Below are 20,902 nucleotides of genomic sequence, written 5' to 3' on the forward strand. Positions count from 1 at the left end.
GTACCAGACGTTCTATCAGATGCTTCTTGGTTTCATTCTTTGACTTGAAAGGGAAGGATTTTTGTGATTGAAGCTTCTCTGGGAAATAGCCCCTCATATATAAACTATTTAGATACAGTTGTGTGACATATTTCCTTTATTTTTCTGCAAATCATAGAGAAGCTGAATATTTATTTGGGTTATAGTCTGTATCCATTATCTGTTATCCAGAAAGCTTCAAATTATGGAGAGGATATCTCCCATAAACTCCATTTTATCCAAATAATCCACATTTTTAAAAATGATTTCCTTTTTCTCTGTAATAATAAAACAGTAGCTTGTACTTGATCCCAACTAAGATATAATTAATCCTTATTGGAAGCAAAACCAGCCTATTGGGCTTATTTAATGTTTACATGATTTTTTAGTAGACTTAAGGTATGGAGATCCAAATTATGGAAAGATCCCTTATCCGGAAAACCCCACTCTGGATAACAGGTCCCATACCTGTACCTTGTACTTGATCCCAACTAAGATATAATTAATCCTTATGGGAAGCAAAACCAGTCGATTGGGGTTATTTAATGTTTACATGATTTTCTGGCAGAATTAAGGTATGAAGATCCAAATTACGTACAAAAGATCTCTCATACAGAAAACGCCAGATCCCAAGCATTTTGGATAACAAGTACCATACCTGTACAGCATGGTGGGACTAGGGTTGCCACATTTTTGTTTGACCAACTCTGGGCAGGGGGAAGGGCTGGTGACGGTGAAGAGCAGGGCGGGTGAAAAAGGAGGCGGGACCGGTGCTGTAGGGGTGGGGCTGAAGACATCAGTGGCGGTATTTGTGGTGTGGCGATCAGTGATTGACTGATTGCCATGCCATTTACTTCAACATCCTGTCTGGATTCCCTAATTTGGAAGCAGTTTTCATCCAAACAATTAACTACTGTATATACTTGAGTATAAGCCATCCCGAGTATAAGCCGAGGTACCTAATTTTACCTCCAAAAACTGGGAAAGCTTATTGACTCGAGTATAAGCCTAGGGTGAGAAATGCAGCAGCTTCTGGTAAGTTCAATCAAAAAATTGAGGGTTTCTGCTCCCATTGGAGGTGCCGGCGTCTCGTTTTTGGATGCCGGCGACCATTCTTGGACTCCGGCGAATATTCTTGGAGACTTCTTGGACGCTCGCGATTATTCTTGGACGCCGGCGACTATTCTTAGGCACCGGCGCATATTCTTAGACGACTATTCTTAGATGCCGGCGACTATTCTTAGACGCCGGCGACCATTTTTGCGCTTGACCCGAGTATATTTTGGGGGCTGAAAAACCTCGGCTTATACTCGAGTATATGTGTGCCTCTACTAATTAAATGTAATCCAAGTTTCAAAGTGAATTCCAAAAGATTTTATTCCTTGAGATCAACGTCCATCACAGTAGTCTAATCCCAAACAGACCCTCAGTCCAAGGGCCATTTATTTGAGTCAAGTCATAGTCCTAATAATCTTTATTAAGAAATGTGCAAGCCTGATGTGTTTCGTGCCAAAAGTGGGCACTTACTCATAGACTCGAGTAAGTGCCCACTTTTGGCACGAAATGCGTCAGGCTTGGGTATGTCCTAATAAAGATTTTTCTACTTTTTATATATCATCTGGGCTTCATTTTTAACTAACAGTAAGTCTATTCTGTTTTTGTTTTTTGTTTAAGTTTTCATTTGAACATCCCTTCCAAAAACAGGGCTGTCCGGTGAAACTGGATAACCATATGGGTGAACACCGGACAGATGGCAACCCTAGTTGGGACCTGCCTACAGTAACTAAGAGAGAGTTATACACAAGAGCTGACACAAATGATTTCTGTTCGGATGGAGTTCTCTAGAGGAATCTTGGCTAACCCCAATCTCCCAGCATGCAATTTTATTGTTTCTAATGGCAAAATATTAAAACACTAGTGATGGGTGAATTTGTCCCGCGAAATTTGTGAAACAAGCGAAAAATTTGCAAAATGTGAATCTTAACGCTGGTGACATTTGGCGCTTGTTAAGGGTAATGCCCGTTCTTTTACTTGTCGCTGAATTGTCACTGACCGAAAAAAAAACTCTGACAATTTTCGCAGCACTAATTTATTCACCGACGGCGAAACGTGGAAATTCGCCGCAAATTCGTGCCCGCCGTATGAATTCGCCTATCGCTATTAAACACTGACCAGGTACCAGCAAACTACTCCAGCTACAAATCAGCTGTGAGCCTTGTGGGTTTATGTTAGGTACATATTTATATATAAAGAGCGTAAGCAAAAGTCAATCCCAATGTCAAATGTGCAGCCAACCATTTCAAAAAAGATTTTGTAATAAAGAGGCTGCTCAGTCCAACTTTCCTGTGTAACCAAGTGTAGAGCACTATTCAAGCTCTTTTCTGCTGATTCACTGCACATGCTCTGTGCTGCTGTCACTTACTGAGCTTAGGGACCCACTCACAATATACAGTACACATAGAATAGAAATGTCACAATATAAGGCTGATTAGTAATTAATACAGATAATTACTACATGGCAGCACAGAAACCAGTGCAATTAGCATCAGAATTTAATAATCAACAAACCTGTAGCATCAGCTTATATTACAGGGAAGCTCATTTTCTGCTGGATAATTAGTGACAAGCCCTAAGCTTAGCTTCTCAACAGCCAATCAGAGCCCACTGAGCATGTGAGTGTCACAGACACTTTCCAAGATGGTGACCCCCTGTGACAAGTGTGAAGTCCTGGATCATTGCTGCTATTGACAAGCTGAAACTTTAGCCTCCTGCAATAAGTTCACTATATAAAATATGGCATTTTTAGCCACATTCACTTTTACGGTTTAGTTCTCCTTTAAGTCTACTAAAACCATCATTTAAAAACAATCAACCAAATTCGAATTAAAATGTTGTCTGCTAAAACACGCCTTCTGTTGCATGGGGGTGTGGCTTTCTCAGCATATTTGCATATTTAAGATAATTCATTTGTAGGGTGCAGGTGGGGAAGGAAGAAAAACACAGTGGGATATAGGTATTTAGCATAGTGTTAAAGTGATACTGACACTAAAAAATTTTCTTTTCAAAATATTAATGTACATTAAAAGTTACCTATAGGTCATGTTCATCGTTTTTCACTCATAGCTCTGCTTTTGTAAGTAATTGTTAGTTGAAGTTCCTAAACCTGACTGTTTTGCCAACCTGACTGTCCCTCCTCAGTTAGAGTTTCTAATAGTAACGGACGCCTGCTGCACAAATATGGCAGCCCCCTCATACAGGAACATGGGGGTAAGAAAGGAAATGAAAACCATCTAGGAAGTACTTTTAGGGCAAAATTATAATTACAAAAAAAATTATAAATCTTATGCAAAGACAATATTATTATATTCTGGTGTCAGTATCTCTTTAAGAAGGGGATTCTGCACTACATTTTGCAGTGGGCCCTTGGGCTTCTAGTTACTGCCCTGGGAGCTGCCATATTGCTTGCTTCAGTGCTGGTATTCCCAAAAAACAATAGCACAACAGGTTTTTTTACCGCTAAGGTTGAACTTGATGGACGTGTCTTGTTTCAACCTAACTTACTATGTTTCATCAGCAGAAATATCCTCTAATGCAGCGGTCCCTAACCTTTTATGGACCGGGGACCGGGGTGCAAAAACATTTTTTTTTTTCAAGGACTGGGGGAGGGTGGGGTCGGGGATGGGGTCGTCGGGAGTGGGGTCGGGGTCGGCGGAGGGGTCAGCGTGTTGGGGTAGGGTCAGCAGCATCCAATATGGGCACGCCGTTGTCCAATTCTGCGCACCTCGTTTTTGTGGGCTGAGCTCGGCGGCCCAGTGCAGGATGTCCGTGGCCCGGTTCTGGCGGTTGGGGAACCCTGCTCTGTGACCCTGTGTCAGGGCAATGCTTTTTTTCATTTGCTCCCCCTGCATGATTGGCGAATAAATTCACCAGGCGCAAATTTGCAGTGAATTTCCACGTTTCGTGACCGGGAAATAAACTCACGAAACTGCCAATGTAAAAAAAAAAAGTTGCCTGTGCCACAGAATAGTCGCTCATGTCAAAACTGTCGCTCGACAACATTCGCGTTTCGCTCATTTTCCGTCGTTTCATGAATTAACTCATTTTTCGGCAAAGTGAAACGCGACAAATTCGCTAGTGCTGCTATACTGAGCCAATACACTTCAGTACAAGCGCCGATACACCGCGACAGACATTGTGCAGGAATTTAATCATTACTCCAGCGTTGCCCCAAACACGAGAAACTCCGCCAGCAGCTCCAGACTGTACTGACTCCTCCCCCTCCCGCTCGGCAGCACTAGCTCAGGCCAATCCACTAGGGAGGGGGGATGATCCGCTCAGAAATCACTTTTCACATTCTGTTCACTGAATTACACCCGTAACCGTAGAAACTGACTGGGAAGAGTGAGAGAGAAGTTGCATTTTTTCTCTCTCTCTCTCTTTTTTCCCGACTGCTCGTTTGGAAGGAGAAATCAAAGCGAAGGAATCGCCACCCAAATAAAATCCCAGATGAAAATGCCAAAGTGAAGAAGAAGAAGAAAAGATCAGATGAGACGGGAGTGAGGAAGGGAATCTGGGGCAATCTCTGAATAAATTAACTGTAAGGTTTTTTTTAATGCCCATCCTCCCCCCTCCCCCGCCATTTCATTTAAAGGCACAAACTGTTTCGCAAATAAACATGGTCCTAAAATTAACCCTACACCTACCAGCAGCGCAATTCAACTCTCTTTAAAAGGGGATGTTCACCTTTAAAGTAACAGTTAGGGGCATATTTATCAAGGGTCGAATTTCGAATAAAAAAAACGTTTTTTTTTTTTTTAAAAAAGTCCACCAATTGACTCCAAATAGGTCAATAGGCTAAAACAGCAATTCGGCAGGTTTTAGATGGCGAATGGTCGCAGTCACATTTTCAATATTCTAATTTTCTAATTTTTTTCAAATTCGAATCTAATTTGGACTATTCCCTAGTCGAAGTACACAAAAAAATTGTTTTTTAATTCGAATTTTCACTTCAACCCTTGATAAATCTGCCCCTTAGTGTGATGTAGAGAGTGATATTCTGAGACAATCTGGTTTTCACTTTTTATTATTTGTGGCCTTTGAGTTATTTAGCTTTTTATTCAGCAGCTCTCCTCTCTGGTTGCTAGAGTCCAAATTCCCCTAGCAACCACGCACCAATTTGAATAAGAGACTGGATATTGAATAGGAGAGGCCTGAATATAAAGATGAGTATTAAATAGAAGAAATAACAATACATTTGTAGCCTTAAGGTGGCCAAACGAGCGGATCTCTCCCCGATATGCCCACGAACAGATGCGGCCGCGATCTGACAGGATTTTTCGTCCCATCCAAAAGTCGGGCAGATCTCGATCGGTGAAGCCCGTCGGGGGGCCCCATACACGGGCCAATAAACTGCCCACCCAGTCTGTCGGCAGCTTTTATCGGCCCGTGTATGGCCCCCTTTACAGAGCATTTGTTTTTTAGATGGGGTCAGTGACCCCCATTTGAAAGCTGGAAAGAGTCAGAAGAAGAAGGCAAATAATTCAAAAACTATAAAAGATAAATAATGACAACCGATAGAAAAGTTGCTTAAAATTGGCCATTCTATAACATACTTAAAGATCATTGAAAGGTGAACCACCCCTTTAAAGAGGCAAACACCTGCCAGAAGTCGTGTTATAAAGTTGTAACAACTGCATGAGCCAATGAAGAGCGGATTAATTAACTCCTTTTATGCCAAAGAGTCTTATCATAAATAGCACCCACCATTCATAATGGCACCCACCATTGTGTAAAAGCCCACCCAGGGTCCCAGGCTGCTGTGAATAATTACATGGAAGCTTTATCCATCCTCAAGCCTTGTGCTATTCAGTGATGGGCGAATTTCTCTCGTTTCGCTTCGCTAAAAAATTCCCGAATTCTTTGCTGGCGGCGAAATACGGAAATTTGGCGGGAATTTGTGACAGGCGAATTTATTCGCCCATCACTAGCGCTATTACTCTGGGCAATGCATTGGGCAGAGATAATGGGGGAATGGGTGGGTTTGGCCTCTCGGGTGACGGAGCAGCTAATAAAGTAAAATACTCTGCATTCAGACCAACTCAGGGCTGGACATGGGGCAACGTGGGTGACACTTGTAGTCAGAAAAAAATTCGAAAACAGCCTACTTTAAAGGGGATATTAAGTGGGCTTTTTTTGCATTTGGTCTTCTTTACATTTCTAGAATAAGATTACAAAATATTATCAATATTTCCTACATCTCTTGTACCGACATGGAATTAAAGGTTACTTTCCCTTTAATGGAATGCTTTGGAAAGGAGAAGCCTCGGTGACAGCGAATCTCCGTCAGCAAATCTCTCGCCCGCCAGACCGGAGAAAACTTTCCTTTCGGGCAGAGCTGCAGACCGGAGAGATGAGGTTTTTATATGTATACAGTATATATAATATGAATGGGGTTTCCAGCAAGTGCTTGGGGCTCAGTGTGATCCGCCGGTTGAGCGCAGGCAGAAATCCGCTGCAAATCAAGCGCAGTGGGGATTAACCCCTGAGGAGACAGAGTGGTCCAGCAGGGAATCAGCAGAGGGAGACAGGCTACACGCTGGGCTCATCAGGAGTGATTGATGGGATGATGAACACAGATCCCCTTCCTAAGCATCTTCTACACACAGGCCAATAATCATGCTCATGCCCATACATATACACTCACACATAGGCAAGTTCAACCTGTTGCTGAACTACAGCTCCCAGCAACCCCTGGCAACCATCAATACTGCTGGATGTAAGTATCACAAATACAGTATGTATACAAATGGGGGCTGCACATATCATTACATATATATATATATATCAGCACTTGGAAAGGAACAGACACTTATACCCATTCCATAGGAATCCGTTTCAACAGCTGCTTTGTGACAACATCGACTGGGATGTACAGGTGTGATGAGACACATACATGTAGCATGTGTAATTGGATTTGATACAGGTACATAGAGATAGATGATACATAAACACATAGATTGATAGACTGATGATAGATGATACACAGATTCACAGATAGATAGATGATAAATGATAGATAGATAGATAGATAGATAGATAGATAGATAGATAGATAGATAGATAGATAGATAGATAGATAGATAGATAGATAGATAGATAGATAGATAATAGATAGATAGATAGATAGATGATAGATAGATAGATAGATAGATAGATAGATAGATAGATAGATAGATAGATAGATAGATAGATAGATAGATAATAGATAGATAGATAGATAGATGATAGATAGATAGATAGATAATAGATAGATAGATGATAGATAGATAGATAGATAGATAGATAGATAGATAGATAGATAGATAGATAGATAATGGATGGATAGATACAGTAGATAGGTAGATGATAGATAAAGATAGATATATAGATCCACTGATGATAGATAAAGAGATAGATAGATAGATAGATAGATAGATAGATAGATAGATAGATAGATAGATAGACGTACAGACGGACAAATAGATGATAGATAAAGATAGATATATAGATCAACTGATGATAGATAGATGATAGATAAAGTGATAGATAGATAGATAGATAGATAGATAGATGATAGATAGATAGAAAGATGAATAGATGACAGATAGATAGATAGATAGATAGATAGATAGATAGATAGATAGATAGATAGATAGATAGATAGATAGATAAAAGAGACAGAAAATTGAATGATAAAGAGATAGATGAATGAATGGAGATAGACAGATATAGACAGACAGACAGAGAGAGAGACAGTCAGTTCTGTGCAGATAAAGAGGTCAGTTTCCCTATTAAAGGAACATACCCCCACAATGGGCAGTGACTTGCAGAGCCAGTTCTTAAGGCAAATGGAAGTGGTTACAGCAGTACCGGTATTAAGTGTTACAGCAACAGCAGCAGATCCAATGAAGCCCCAGGGCACAGAAGCTGTCGGTACCGGTTGTGACCCAGTCAGTGGTCTCAGCTCCAATAGGAATAAAGTTTCCCTAATTCCCCCGCACACCTGGGTCAGGTGTAACTTCCCATGCGCTGCTCAGAGCTGACAGGGGGGAATGAGCCCCAGGGACAAGACAAAGAGACGGGGTCGGGGGTGGATTGGGCACAAAGTACCGACCGTTCGGTGTTCGATTCCTCTGTCCTCTGCTGTCTCCGGAGCTCGCCGCTAATACTCATCAGTATGGGGAGAAGAGAGTCCCATAAGCCGGGCTGCTGCACTGGAACCCGCCGCTCATCTGTCCCTCCAGCTCCAACCGCTCCTACTGCTGCTGAGACACAACTCCCTGTCCACCAATCAGCGCGCAGCCTACTGGGGAAGCCTCAGCCTGACTCTGTACTGAAGCCCAGCGTTCTACACAGCAACTTCCCCATAGACATGTATCAGCTCTCAGTGCTCTGTATGTGTAACTGGATCAGGTCTGTCCTTTGCTATTCACTGCTGCTGGGACGGTTCTGACTCCCGAAACAATGTAGCTGAAGGCAACTTATTAACATTCCAGAACTGGTTTGCTCCAAGGGGTTCTGCAAGTTTAAATGAACTTTCAATATGATGTAGAGAGTGATATTTTAAGACGATTTCCAATTACTGTAGTTTTTATTTTTTATTATTTTTTGTGTTTTTTGTTATTTAACTTTTTATTCCGCAGCACTCCAGTTTCAACAATTTCAGCCATCTGGTTGCTAAGGTCCAAATTACCCCAGCAACCATGCATTGATTCAAATAAGAGACTGGAATATGAATAGGAGAGGCCTGAATAGAAAGATGAGTAATAAAAAGTACCAATAACAACACATTTGTAGCCTTACAGACCATTTGTTTTTTTTTAGATGAGGTCAGTGACCCCCATTTGAAAACTGGAAAGAGTCAGAAGAAGGAGGCAAATAATTAAAAAAAAACTGTACAAAAGAAAAAATGAAGGCCAATTGAAAAGTTGCTTAGAATTAGCCGTTCTTTAACATACTAAAAGTTAACTTAAAGGAGACCTAAACCCTAAAAATGAATATGGCTAAAAATGGCATATTTTATATAGTGAACTTATTGCACGAGGCTAAAGTTTGAGCTTGTCAATAGCAGCAATGATCCAGGACTTCAAACTTGTCACAGGGGGTCACCATCTTGGAAAGTGTCTGTGACACTCACATGCTCAGTGGGCTCTGATTGGCTGTTGAGAAGCTAAGCTTAGGGCTCGTCACTAATTATCCAGCAGAAAATGAGCTTCCCTGGCTGTAATATAAGCTGATGCTACAGGTTTGCTGATTATTCAATTCTGATGCTAATTGCACTGGTTTCTGTGCTGCCATGTAGTAATTATGTGTATTATTTACTAATCAGCCTTATATTGTGACATTTCTATTCTATGTGTACTGTATATTGTGAGTGGCTCCCTAAGCTCAGTAAGTGACGGCACAGAGCATGTGCAGTGAATCAGCAGAAAAGAAGATGGGGAGCTACTGGGGCATCTTTGGAGACACAGATCTTTACTGCTAAAGGGCTGTGGTTGCCTTGGGCTGGTACAGAAGCACAAAACATCATGTACAACATTTCTAGCTTCTTTAGTTAGGCTTTACTTCTCCTTTAAGGGGAAAGGGGTAAGTACCAGAGAACTAGGGGTTGCTTAGGGGCAGTTATCTATCTTTCTATCAGTTCTATCAACCATAGGGATGTTTCACACATTTGTCTGTAGTCTATGCCCAGTGCCACCAGTACAGGGATAAATGGATAAATAACATTGATTAGACACAGAGAGAAGAGACAGTGACAGAGGCAGGAGAAATGATTTATCACATAGTGTTATTGTACATTAGCAGGTGCACAGCAGCTCTATTCACATTAGCACCATGAATACAGTGTATATTTTACCCTTTAAATTGACCTCATATAATCTGTAGCCACTAGATGTTTCCAACTTTTTAATACAAGCCGAAACTGGCTGACTTCATATAGAGCACTATCCCTCCTGCTATTCCCACTCTCAGCACCAAGGGGAATAGTTTTTTCCCACATAAAACAATGGGGCCCAGATTTCTGCTTTCTACAGTGACTTTATCAAGCTGTGCTGCTGAGTGTCTGATAGCTGCTCATTTCAGCTGGGGCCGAGCTGCAACAAGATTAGCCCATAAAACTCTGATATTTTTCTTGGTGAAGTCGTTCGGATCTGCAAGAAATGTCCTGGCTTAGCACTGGGTTTCACTCAGCTGTTCTGTCAGGAATTCACTGACTGCCAGATTTACTCTAGCAACAGATTGCTCCAGTGTATTTACCTTCCCCTTACATCTGTCACTAAGTGCCTCGCTACAGGGGAATGGAGAGAATGGGAAAGAAAGAGGAGAGAAATTAGATGTATAAAATGGAAGGGAGGGAGAGAAAGAAAGAAAAAGAAAGAAAGAGAAAGAAAGAAAGAAAGAAAGAAAGAAAGAAAGAAAGAAAGAAAGAAAGAAAGAAAGAAAGAACGATAGCAAGAAAGAAAGAAAAGAAAGAAAAAAGAGAGAGAAAGAAAGAAAGAACAGAAAGGGTAAAAGAGAGAAAGGGAAAGAAAGAGAAGGAGAGAAGTGAGAAAGATAGAAAGTAAGGGAAAGAAAGAAAGAAAGAAAGAAAGAAAGAAAGAAAGAAAGAAAGAAAGAAAGAAAGAAAGAAAGAAAGAAAGAAAGAAAGAAGTTATAAAGATAGAAATGGAGGGAGGGAAAGAGAAAGAAAGAAAGAAAGAAAGAGAATGAAAGAAAGAAAGAAAGAAAGAAAGAGAAAAAGAAAGAAAGAAAGAAAGAAAGAAAGAGAATGAAAGAAAGAAAGAAAGAAAGAAAGAAAGAAAGAAAGAAAGAGAAAAAGAAAGAAAGAAAGAAAGAAAAAGAAAGAAAGATAGAAAGAAAGAAAGAGGGGGATAGAGAAAAAGGGAAAGAAAAGAGGGAAAAGGAAGGAAGGAAGATAGGAAAGAAATACAAATACAGAAACTAAAAGAAAGAAAGGGAAAGAGAGAGAGAAAAGAAAGGACAGACAAAAAAAAGAGAAAGGAGGGTAGCTGAGTTTTTGTTTGCCACAGTCAGATCCCACAAAACATTAGGAGTGATTCACCTTTAAGTTAACTTTTAGTATGTTATAGAATGCCCTAATCTAAGAATCAATTGGCCTTCATTATTTTTTTTATAGTTTATAATCATTTGCCTCCTTCTTCTGACTCTTTCCTGCTTTCAAATGGGGTCACTGACCTGAAATCTAAAATACAAATGCCCTGTAAGGTTATAAATGTATTGTTATTGTTACTATTTATTACTTATATTTATGTTGAGGCCTCTTCTATTCATATGCCAGTCTCTTATTCAAATCAGTGTGTGGTTGCTAGGGTAATCTAGGCCCTAGCAACCAGATTGCTGAAATTGCAAACTGTAGAGCTGCTGAACAAAGTGAACAATACAGAGCCTGACATGAAAGAAAGAAAGAAAGAAAGAAGTGGAAAAATGAAATCCCTATTTGCAGGTGCTCAATTAAATGGCGTGCAATACAGAAGGGTCTAGAGATGAAAAAATAAGGGGGCACATTCTATGTTACAAACAGGGGGGCATGGTAAAGTCTGCTGAATTGTTTGCCATCAGTTCAAAGGACTTCGGTTAATAATTTGGGATGCACCAAATCCACTATTTTCGATTTGGCCTAACCCCTGAAACCTTCGCAAAAGATTCGGCCGAATACTGAACCGAATCCGAATCATAATTTGCATATGCAAATTAGGGGTGGGAAGGGGAAAAATGTTTTACTTCCTGGTTTTGTGACAAAAAGTCACGCGATTTCCCTCCCCACCCCTAATTTGCATATCCAAATTAGGATTCAGATTCGGTTTGGCCGGGCAGAAGGATTCGGCCGAATCCTGCTGAAAAAGGCCAAATCCTGGCAAAAAAATAGCGAAATGTAAATTTTGACGCCTGTGTCAATTATGAATGATTTTGAGGCGCGACAGTTTTGATGCAAGCGACTATTCCGACGCGTGTCCAAATTTTTTTGGATTTCTTTTGGAAATTCGATGCAAATTTGCACCTGACAAATTTATTCGCCCATCACTAATAATTAGCTGGTTTAAAAGGAGAACAAAGGGTGAAAACATTAGGGGGAAGCTAATCTTGTGACCCAGCCTGGTGCCCATTTTCCATGAAAATCATAGCGGCTTATATCACACTTGTGCCATAGTGTTTGATCCATTTCTTCAGTATTCTCTGTACCACAAGCAAACTCTATAATGCACTTTCAGGGCAGCCTGGGGGATACAGATCAAATATGCAGGTGCCTGGCAATACTGTAGCCTCATGGGGGGATGCAGAGCATATTGGCACTCACAGTGTTTTAGCCCTTTAAGCCGAAAGTCAGTTTGCCAAAGAGACCTGCTTATCTTAAATTGTTATGATTATTTCTTTGCTTGTCTTAAATTGTTACAAATGTATCGAAGTGCACCTGCCACGTTTTCTGGTCTCTCTGTCAAAAGCCAAATATGTTAGAAACACTGTATATTGTTCTGGCTGTTCAGTGCAAGAGATCAAAGAGAAAGTCAGGCCATTTCAGTAACAAACCCGGGACTGTGGGTTAAGCTGTCAAAAACGGGACAGTTGGGCGGAATGCTGTAGGGGCCCACCACTAACATCTTAGACTGCAAAAATGTAGTTTTATCCAAACGATCTCCACCTGTGTAGCTCACTTTCCTACTCAGGCCACACCAGCCAGGCCAAATTTGTACTCATGCAACAGTTGTAGGATAGGAAGGAGCATAACAATCCGCAGACTTGGCTGCAAAATTCCTTTATTATCACAACATGTTTCGGATCATCATGGATCCTTTTTCACTTGAAAAAGGATCCATGATGATCCGAAACATGTTGTGATAATAAAGGAATTTTGCAGCCAAGTCTGCGGATTGTTATGCTCCTTCCTATCCTACAACTGTTGCATAACATCTTAGACTGATCTCCTAGTATCCAATGGGTTTTTGGAGCTAAAAAAATGGAGTAGGCTTAATGACCATTCTGTAATTCGGAGCTTTCTATATAACAGGTTTCCGGATAATGGCGGTAATAAAAATTAACTTATAAGTAAACCACCCCTTTAGGTACAGGGTTCCTTGTTTTTTGCCTCTTCTATCCCTCCTTCTTTGTGCACCCATGTCCCAACCACCTGGCACCCTTCCTTACATTCTGCTACACCCCAGATTTTGTTTTTTGTAGGGATGCACCGATTCTACTATTTTGGATTCGTCCGAACCCCCGAATCCTTTGCGAAAGATGCGGCCGAATACCAAATCCGAATCCTAATTTGCATATGCAAAGTATGGATCCTTTAGGGGCCCATTTACTTAGCTCAAGTGAAGGAACAGAATAAAAAAAACGTTGAATGTTTTTTTTGGCTACTTCGGCCATCGAATTGGCTACTTTGACCTTCGACTACGACTTCCACTTCGGAGCATTCTGGATAACAGGTCTCGTACCTGTATATCAAACAAGCTCTCAGTATATTCTGAAATGTGTCTCTGTTCCCATCATAAAGTGTTGATAGGGACAGAGCCAGTAATAAAGCTGACATCCCTTCTTCTTCTACAACATCTCACAAGCTCATGCCGGACTCATTCTATTATTCTTTCTGTCACCGAAACGCCAGTTCATCCCCCTGTGACAAACATCAACCCACCAAGCACTACATAACACAACAAAATCAATATGTCCCCTTTATATAAAGTATTATCACTTAGCGGGCGCAACTCCAGCTGCCACTGTCACACATCATAATCCTTTGTAATATATTAAATATCTCAGAGGAATAAAAAAAACCCTCAAGCTTCAATTTCCTACTTTCAATTTTTTGTTCTATTTTCCTTTTTTTCCCCTGAATTTGTATATGTTTTCATTATGCCACCCCCAAGCTTCCCATTATGTTATAAGCTAAGCAGGGTCGTACATAACACATTTTATTGGAGAGATTCCTCTGTGCCTGAACACAGATATACTAAAAACCTATGAAAATACAAATGGGGTATATTTATCAAAGAGTGAAGTTAGAGATCCGCACAGACCACTAGAGTGAAATTCCGCCACTCTCCATTCATTTCAATGGGATTTTGAAAGGCGTGAAAGGCGTGAAAGGCGTGAATTCATGTCCCATAGAAATTAATGGAGAGTGGCGGAATTTCACTCTAGTGGTCTTTACGGATCTCGAACTTCACTCTTTGATAACTGCGGGGTATTTATGGGTGATGAGAGGCAAACAAACCCAACATCACCATGTGCAATGCCAAGCCTAAGATGGAGTGATGTAAAGGCCACAGGGGATACTTTATCAAATGTGTCCATGGGCAGCAACCCATGACAACCAATAAAATTGTTGCATTCCCTGCAGAATCGGGCCACCCTAGGCAACCTGTGCTCTAGACATGTGCCTCTTCTGCCTACCCCTGATTCATTGGCTCACATGCAGCAAGCTGTATAAAAAATGTAGTCACTGATTGGTTGTTATGGGTTAGCAGGGCCCTCCCCCCCACACACAAGTTATAAAAAGCTATTGATGGTCAGGGCCCCCCCATAAGTTTAAAAAAAAAAACTTTGGCACCAGGGCCACCCATAAAAGTTTTTTTTAAAAAGCATTGGTGCCAGGGCCCCCCTTACAAGATAAAAAAAATTGGGGCCCCAAAAAAATATTTAAAAAAAAAAACTATTCACATCTCTGAGGAGCACTGGGGACTCAAAGCTGCCCAGTGCTCCGGTGCTTAAAAGTGCGCTCGCGTGCGCTAGGACCATGCGGTGGCAGAGGCGCCTATACCCGAAAATCCGGCCCTGGGTGCAGAGTGAAGATGCTCTGCTTGAGCACTGAGTACACGTGCGACAGTGAGTATATTGCATAGTGATGGAGTGCTTAACAACTAAACCTGCCATTGATACATGGACATTATGCAGATTATACATTTCCTGCAGTAACATATTAGTATTAATTTAGTGTATTTGCACATCTTGGATTAAAATGCTGTTATATATTTTATTTATTGATTATACTGGCTTGTATGTAGCAATTATACTGGCACATCTGGGGTTAATATGCTGATTATCAATTATCTGTAGAAATGATACTGACACATCTCGGTTTAATATACTGGTTATCCATTTGCTGTAGTGATTATACTGGCACATCTCGGGTTAATATGCTGGTTATCCATTTGCTGTAGTGATTATACTGGCACATCTCGGGTTAATGTGCTGATTATCTCTTTCCCATAGTAATAATATTTGCACATATGGGTTATAATCCTTCATATATTTTTTTTAGTGAATGCACTCGCTCGTCTGTCTCAATTATACTGGCACATCTCTGGGTTAATATGCTGGTTAACCATTTTCTGTACTAATTATACTGGCACATCTTGGGTTAATATTCTGATAATTAATTTCCCTTAGTAATAATATTTGCACATCTGGGGTTATAATCCTTCATATATTTTATTTAGTGAATGCACTGGCTCGTCTGTCTCAATTATACTGGCACAACTCGGGTTAATATTTCTGTAATTAATTATGCTCACATATTTTAGGTTAATATGCAGATTATCCATGTTCTTTAGTAATAATACTGGTTTGTTTGGGGTTAACATTATTTATTTTATGTAGTGATTATACTGGTTTATCTGGGGTTATTATGCTCATTTTCTTCAGCTATTACACTGACGTGGTGGGCTTTGCTTTGGCAAGTGGGTGTAGTATTTACCGCCCAGTCTGTTCACAAAGTGCAAATGACCAAAAAATGTTTTGAACACTGAGTGCGGCAGATTTTCATGATCTCTACTCTCTACTTAAACAGCCCCATTAGTTATACAACTTCGAAAGTTATGAGTGACTTTATGGGCTTTGAAAGTAAATTGATTTCCTACAAACATGGCACCTAGTAGTTGTATACAGGTTTAGTCTACAAAAACAGGTTATTAATTTGACTTTATGACTTTACCCCTCCCACGCGGAAAATTTTCTTTAGGTGCCTGCTCCCTACCCTACATGAACTATGCGCTCCATGAATTCTCTAGCACTTGCACCCATTCTCTATGTCCATACCTCCCAACATTTTGGAAATAAAAAGAGTGACAAAAAAGTTGGCTCACGTAGTGCGGCAACATTTTTGACCACGCCCATTTTGTGGCCACACCCCCTAATTACCATGCGCCAAAAGGGTTTCCCCTTTAAGCTGTGAGTCTAACTTTTCCCAAGGGACCTGTTATCTTGTATTGTTACAATTAATTATTTGCTTATCTGAAAGTGTTACAAAAGTTTCCAAGTGCACCTGGTGGCTGTTCTGGGCTCTCTGCTAAAAGCCAATTAAGTTAGAAACTTTGTTTCTGTTTCTGGCTGTTCAGTGCAGAGAAAAACAGGACTTTCCAGTACAAAAGAGGGACTGCGGGTTGATCTGTCCCCTCTAAAAACGGGACAGTTGGGAGGTGTGTATGTCAATGCCCCCTTTTAGGTTCTATTGCAACCAGACATACTGGCGATTAGTGAATGTCCTGATTTTTAGCAAAAAAAATAGTTCATACCAGCATTTTTTTTCTCATAGAGTAGTTACATTTTTTTAATTATTATTATTATTATTATGTATTTTGGCAGTTGCTTTTGTGGCCCCAGAAGGCATGGCTTGTTTATACAGTGAAACCTCAATTTTACATCCCCTGTTAAGTTTCCCCTAACTTTACATTTGTTTTTTTGTGATCCCACCTATATATTATGCATAATACATTTCCCTGATTTTACACGATTTTATTCTGGTCCCTTGAAAAACATGAAATGAGGGTTCTACTGTATAATATACGGCAGCTCTTGGGAGAGGGAAAGGTAAGATCAGTAGCACAATGGCACCATGACAATATCAATTCCAGGGATGTTGTGTCATTTAGGTGGTGCTGTGTGTGCCGAGAGCACTGCCAAAAACAATCACCGACCTCGTACACAAAAAAGAACAGAAAATAAAAGATTGGCCCATAAAGATAGAAATTGTGCGTTATAGGAAAAGAATGCCAGGGTGACTTAACTACCAGTTACGTTTGGATACCGAACAGACCTGTAACTTTGTCAGTGAATTCAGGTGGAACAATAAAAAGAGTAAAAGATAATGTTTTTGGACTAGGAGAAGTTTGCAAAAAAAAAATGGGGTTCAGGGACTAGCCTGCCATTCAACAACCAATGTTAAACTACAACTCCCTCACCCCACTAGGCTGCCATTAGAATGATGAGATTATCAGATAGAAGGCTGTGGGTTGGACACCCTGGTAGGGCTGCAGGTGGCACCCTGTCTGACCACTTCAACCCAATCTACTGTGAGTGTCTATTTGTTAGGTGCCCTGTATCAGCAGAGTTGCACCCGTCTCTGTATGAAGCGCTGCTTGCACCCAGCAGGAGGCTGAATTTTTTATTTTGGAAGGCTACCAATAGAAGTCTATCACTGAAGAACATATAACTATATATAGATATATGTACTGTAGCAATTGATCAATGTTTGGGGAAGACTAAGCCTCCCTTAATCTTAAATATTCTCTGCTTGCTGGCAATGAGGTGATTGAAAATGGCAGGCTATTAGCATCCTATGGTACGTCTCTGTCTTTCCTTTTAAGGAAGGCAGTGTCCTTGTCAGGGCTACTTTTTTGCCTCAGATTTCATGGGGCCCACAAGGGTTATCCCCCATTCGGGGGTGTTTTGGGCACGGCCATGGCTACGAGACTGGCTTCTATCTATGCGTCACCGAAAGAGGGGGGACCAAATCCTGAAAGCTGACATGCCGCCGCCATTAGAAATCACGGGGCCCGTATACAACAACATTTTTGGGGACCCGGCCCCACCCACCCTGGCGCCCAAGCCACGCCCCAGACCCCGCCCACTCCACATCACATAAAAGACCACACAGACATCAGCGCTAAAAATGTAACCCCCCACACACACATGTTATAAAAAGCTATTGATGATCAGGGCCCCATTATAAGTTTAAAAAAAAAACATTGGCGCCAGGGCCACCCATACATTTTTTTTAAAAAAAACATTGGAGCCAGGGCCCCCTTACAAGTTAAAAAAAAATTGGGGCCCCAAAAAATATTTAAAAAAAAAAAAACATTGGTGGCAGGGGCCTATAGAATATTAAAATAATACATTGGTGGCCAGGGGATTAAAAAAAAAGTGTCAGAAGAAGAAAGCAAATAATCCAAAAACTATCAATCAGAAAAAAAGAAGGCCAATTGAAAAGTTGCTAATATATAGCCATTCTACAACATAATAAAAGTTAACTGACAGATTCTCTAATTTATGTAGTAATTATACTGGCACATCTTAGGTTAAAATATCCCTACATGCACCTACACACCAATATTACAACAAAAAAAAAATACACTTGTTGGTTCAGAAATGTTATATTGTAGAGTGAATTATTCGCAGTGTAAAAACAGTGTCATTTAGAAATAAAAACAACACCATAAAAATCATGACAGAATCCCTTTAAACAGCCCCCTAGTTATACATTAGATTGTAAGACATTATCTTCTGCCAATCTTTGCCTGAATGCCCTTTGCTGATCATTAAACTCTTCAAGGAGAACTGAACCCTAAAAATGAATGTGGCTAAAAATGGCATATTTTATATAGTGAACTTATTGCACGAGGCTAAAGTTTGAGCTTGTCAATAGCAGCAATGATCCAGGACTTCAAACTTGTCACAGGGGGTCACCATCTTGGAAAGTGTCTGTGACACTCACATGCTCAGTGGGCTCTGATTGGCTGTTGAGAAGCTAAGCTTAGGGCTCGTCACTAATTATCCAGCAGAAAATGAGCTTCCCTGTCTGTAATATAAGCTGATGCTACAGGTTTGCTGATTATTAAATTCTGATGCTAATTACACTGGTTTCTGTGCTGCCATGTAGTAATTATCTGTATTAATTACTAATCAGCCTTATATTGTGACATTTCTATTCTATGTGTACTGTATATTGTGAGTGGGTCCCTAAGTTCAGTAAGTGACAGCAGCACAGAGCATGTGCAGTGAATCAGCAGAAAAGAAGATGAGGAGCTACTGGGGCATCTTTAGAGACACAGATCTTTACTGCTAAAGGGCTGTGGTTGCCTCGGACTGATACTGAAGCCGAAAATATAATGTACAACATTTCTAGCTACTTCTTTAGTTCTCCTTAAAGTTCCTTGCTGCAGAGAATTTCTGGGGCTCGCTATAAAACACAATGGTAAGTCAAAGAGTATTGAATGTCCTCTTCTATTAATCCAGCTCACTGGCATTTCATTTACTTGGCACACATTAAATCTTATTGTTACTAAAGACTCCAGAAAAATGAACCTTTCGCGTAAGTCAGAGGGACCAGTTACTCCCCTATAAATGGCAGCGCCCAGGGCCGGCCTTAGGCCTATTGGACCAATTGGGCCCAATAGGGCCCCGCACCTCTGGGGGGCCCCGCACCACAGGGCAGCACAGATAATATTTCCCTCAGCACAGGATGCTGCCTGGCCTGCCCCCAACTTTGAGAGTCCAGCCCATCCCCAAATCCATAGGTCTAGCCTGCCCCAAACTCTCATAGGCCCAGCTTTCCTCCAACCTTGATAGGCCCTGCCTGCCCCCAATCCAACCAAGCCTGCTCCCAAGCTGAATCGGCCCAGCCCCAAACTAATTGGCCCAGGCCACTCTCCTATTTCCTCCCTCTCTCCCTTACCCTGTGTGCCCCTATTATGTGCCCCTATTTCATTCCTCTCACTCTCTTACCTTGTCTGCCCCTTCCCTTTCTATTTTGTGCCTGTATGCCCTTATTTTCCTAAATACTTGGTGTGTCAGTAGCCAGCAACACTTTGTCTAGGGGCCCCGCCAACATGGTCCCAATTGGGCCCCACATTTGATAGGATCAGCCCTGGCGGCGCCCCATGTATTGAGAGATTATTGGTTGATGCAGAGGAATAAATGAAGGCTACAAAGGAAATCCTCCATCTTATGTTCATGTAAAGCCTCGGCAGCTGCCATCCCAAGGGGTAACAATTAGGCTACAGTTGCGCTGCTACAGCAAACACAATGACCCCATGTGAGCTGTGGGCAACAAACAGTAGTGATGGCGAATTTATTCAACAGACGCAAATTCGTGGCGAATTTGCATGATTCGCAGCGGCAAAATTTTTTCGACGTTTCGTGAATTTATCGCCGTTTTGCGAATTTTGTGGGAAATTCGCTAATTTTTCAGCGAAGTGAAACGACGCAAATTCACCCATCACTAACAAACAGCACAGAGATGGGAAACTGCTGCTAAATCACAAAGGGGAAAATGTAATAAAAGGCACTAATTTTGCCCAGGAACTGTAACTCATAGCAACCAATCAGCAGGTAGCATTCACTGGTCACCTGTTTAAAAGCAAACATCTTATTGGTTGCTATGGGTTACTGCTCCTGGGCAAACTAAGTGCCTTTTATTACATATGGGGGTATGTGTGTTACTAATGCACGTTACATACCATAGTTCTATTCGGTTACAACATACAGTATGGGGGATATACCTGTATTTGTGCAGAACCTCAACATATTTGTAATGAGATAAACACTGTATTATTATTTCACCTGGTTAAAAGGTTTGTTCACCTTTTTAGTATGATGTAGAGAGGGATATTCTGAGACAATTTGCAATTGGTTTTCATTTCTTATTATTTGTGGTTTTTGAGTTATTTAGCCTTTTATTCAGCAGCTCTCCAGTTTCTGAATTTAGCAATTTGGTTGCTAGGGTCCAATTACCCTAGAAACCATGTAGAAGAGACTGGAATATGAATAGGAGAGGCCTGAATAGAACGATGAGTAATAAAAAAGTTGCAACAATTTGTAAACTATTTTT

Source organism: Xenopus laevis, chromosome 2S (genome assembly GCF_017654675.1).
Source record: "Xenopus laevis strain J_2021 chromosome 2S, Xenopus_laevis_v10.1, whole genome shotgun sequence".
NCBI classification, from domain to species: domain Eukaryota; kingdom Metazoa; phylum Chordata; class Amphibia; order Anura; family Pipidae; genus Xenopus; species Xenopus laevis.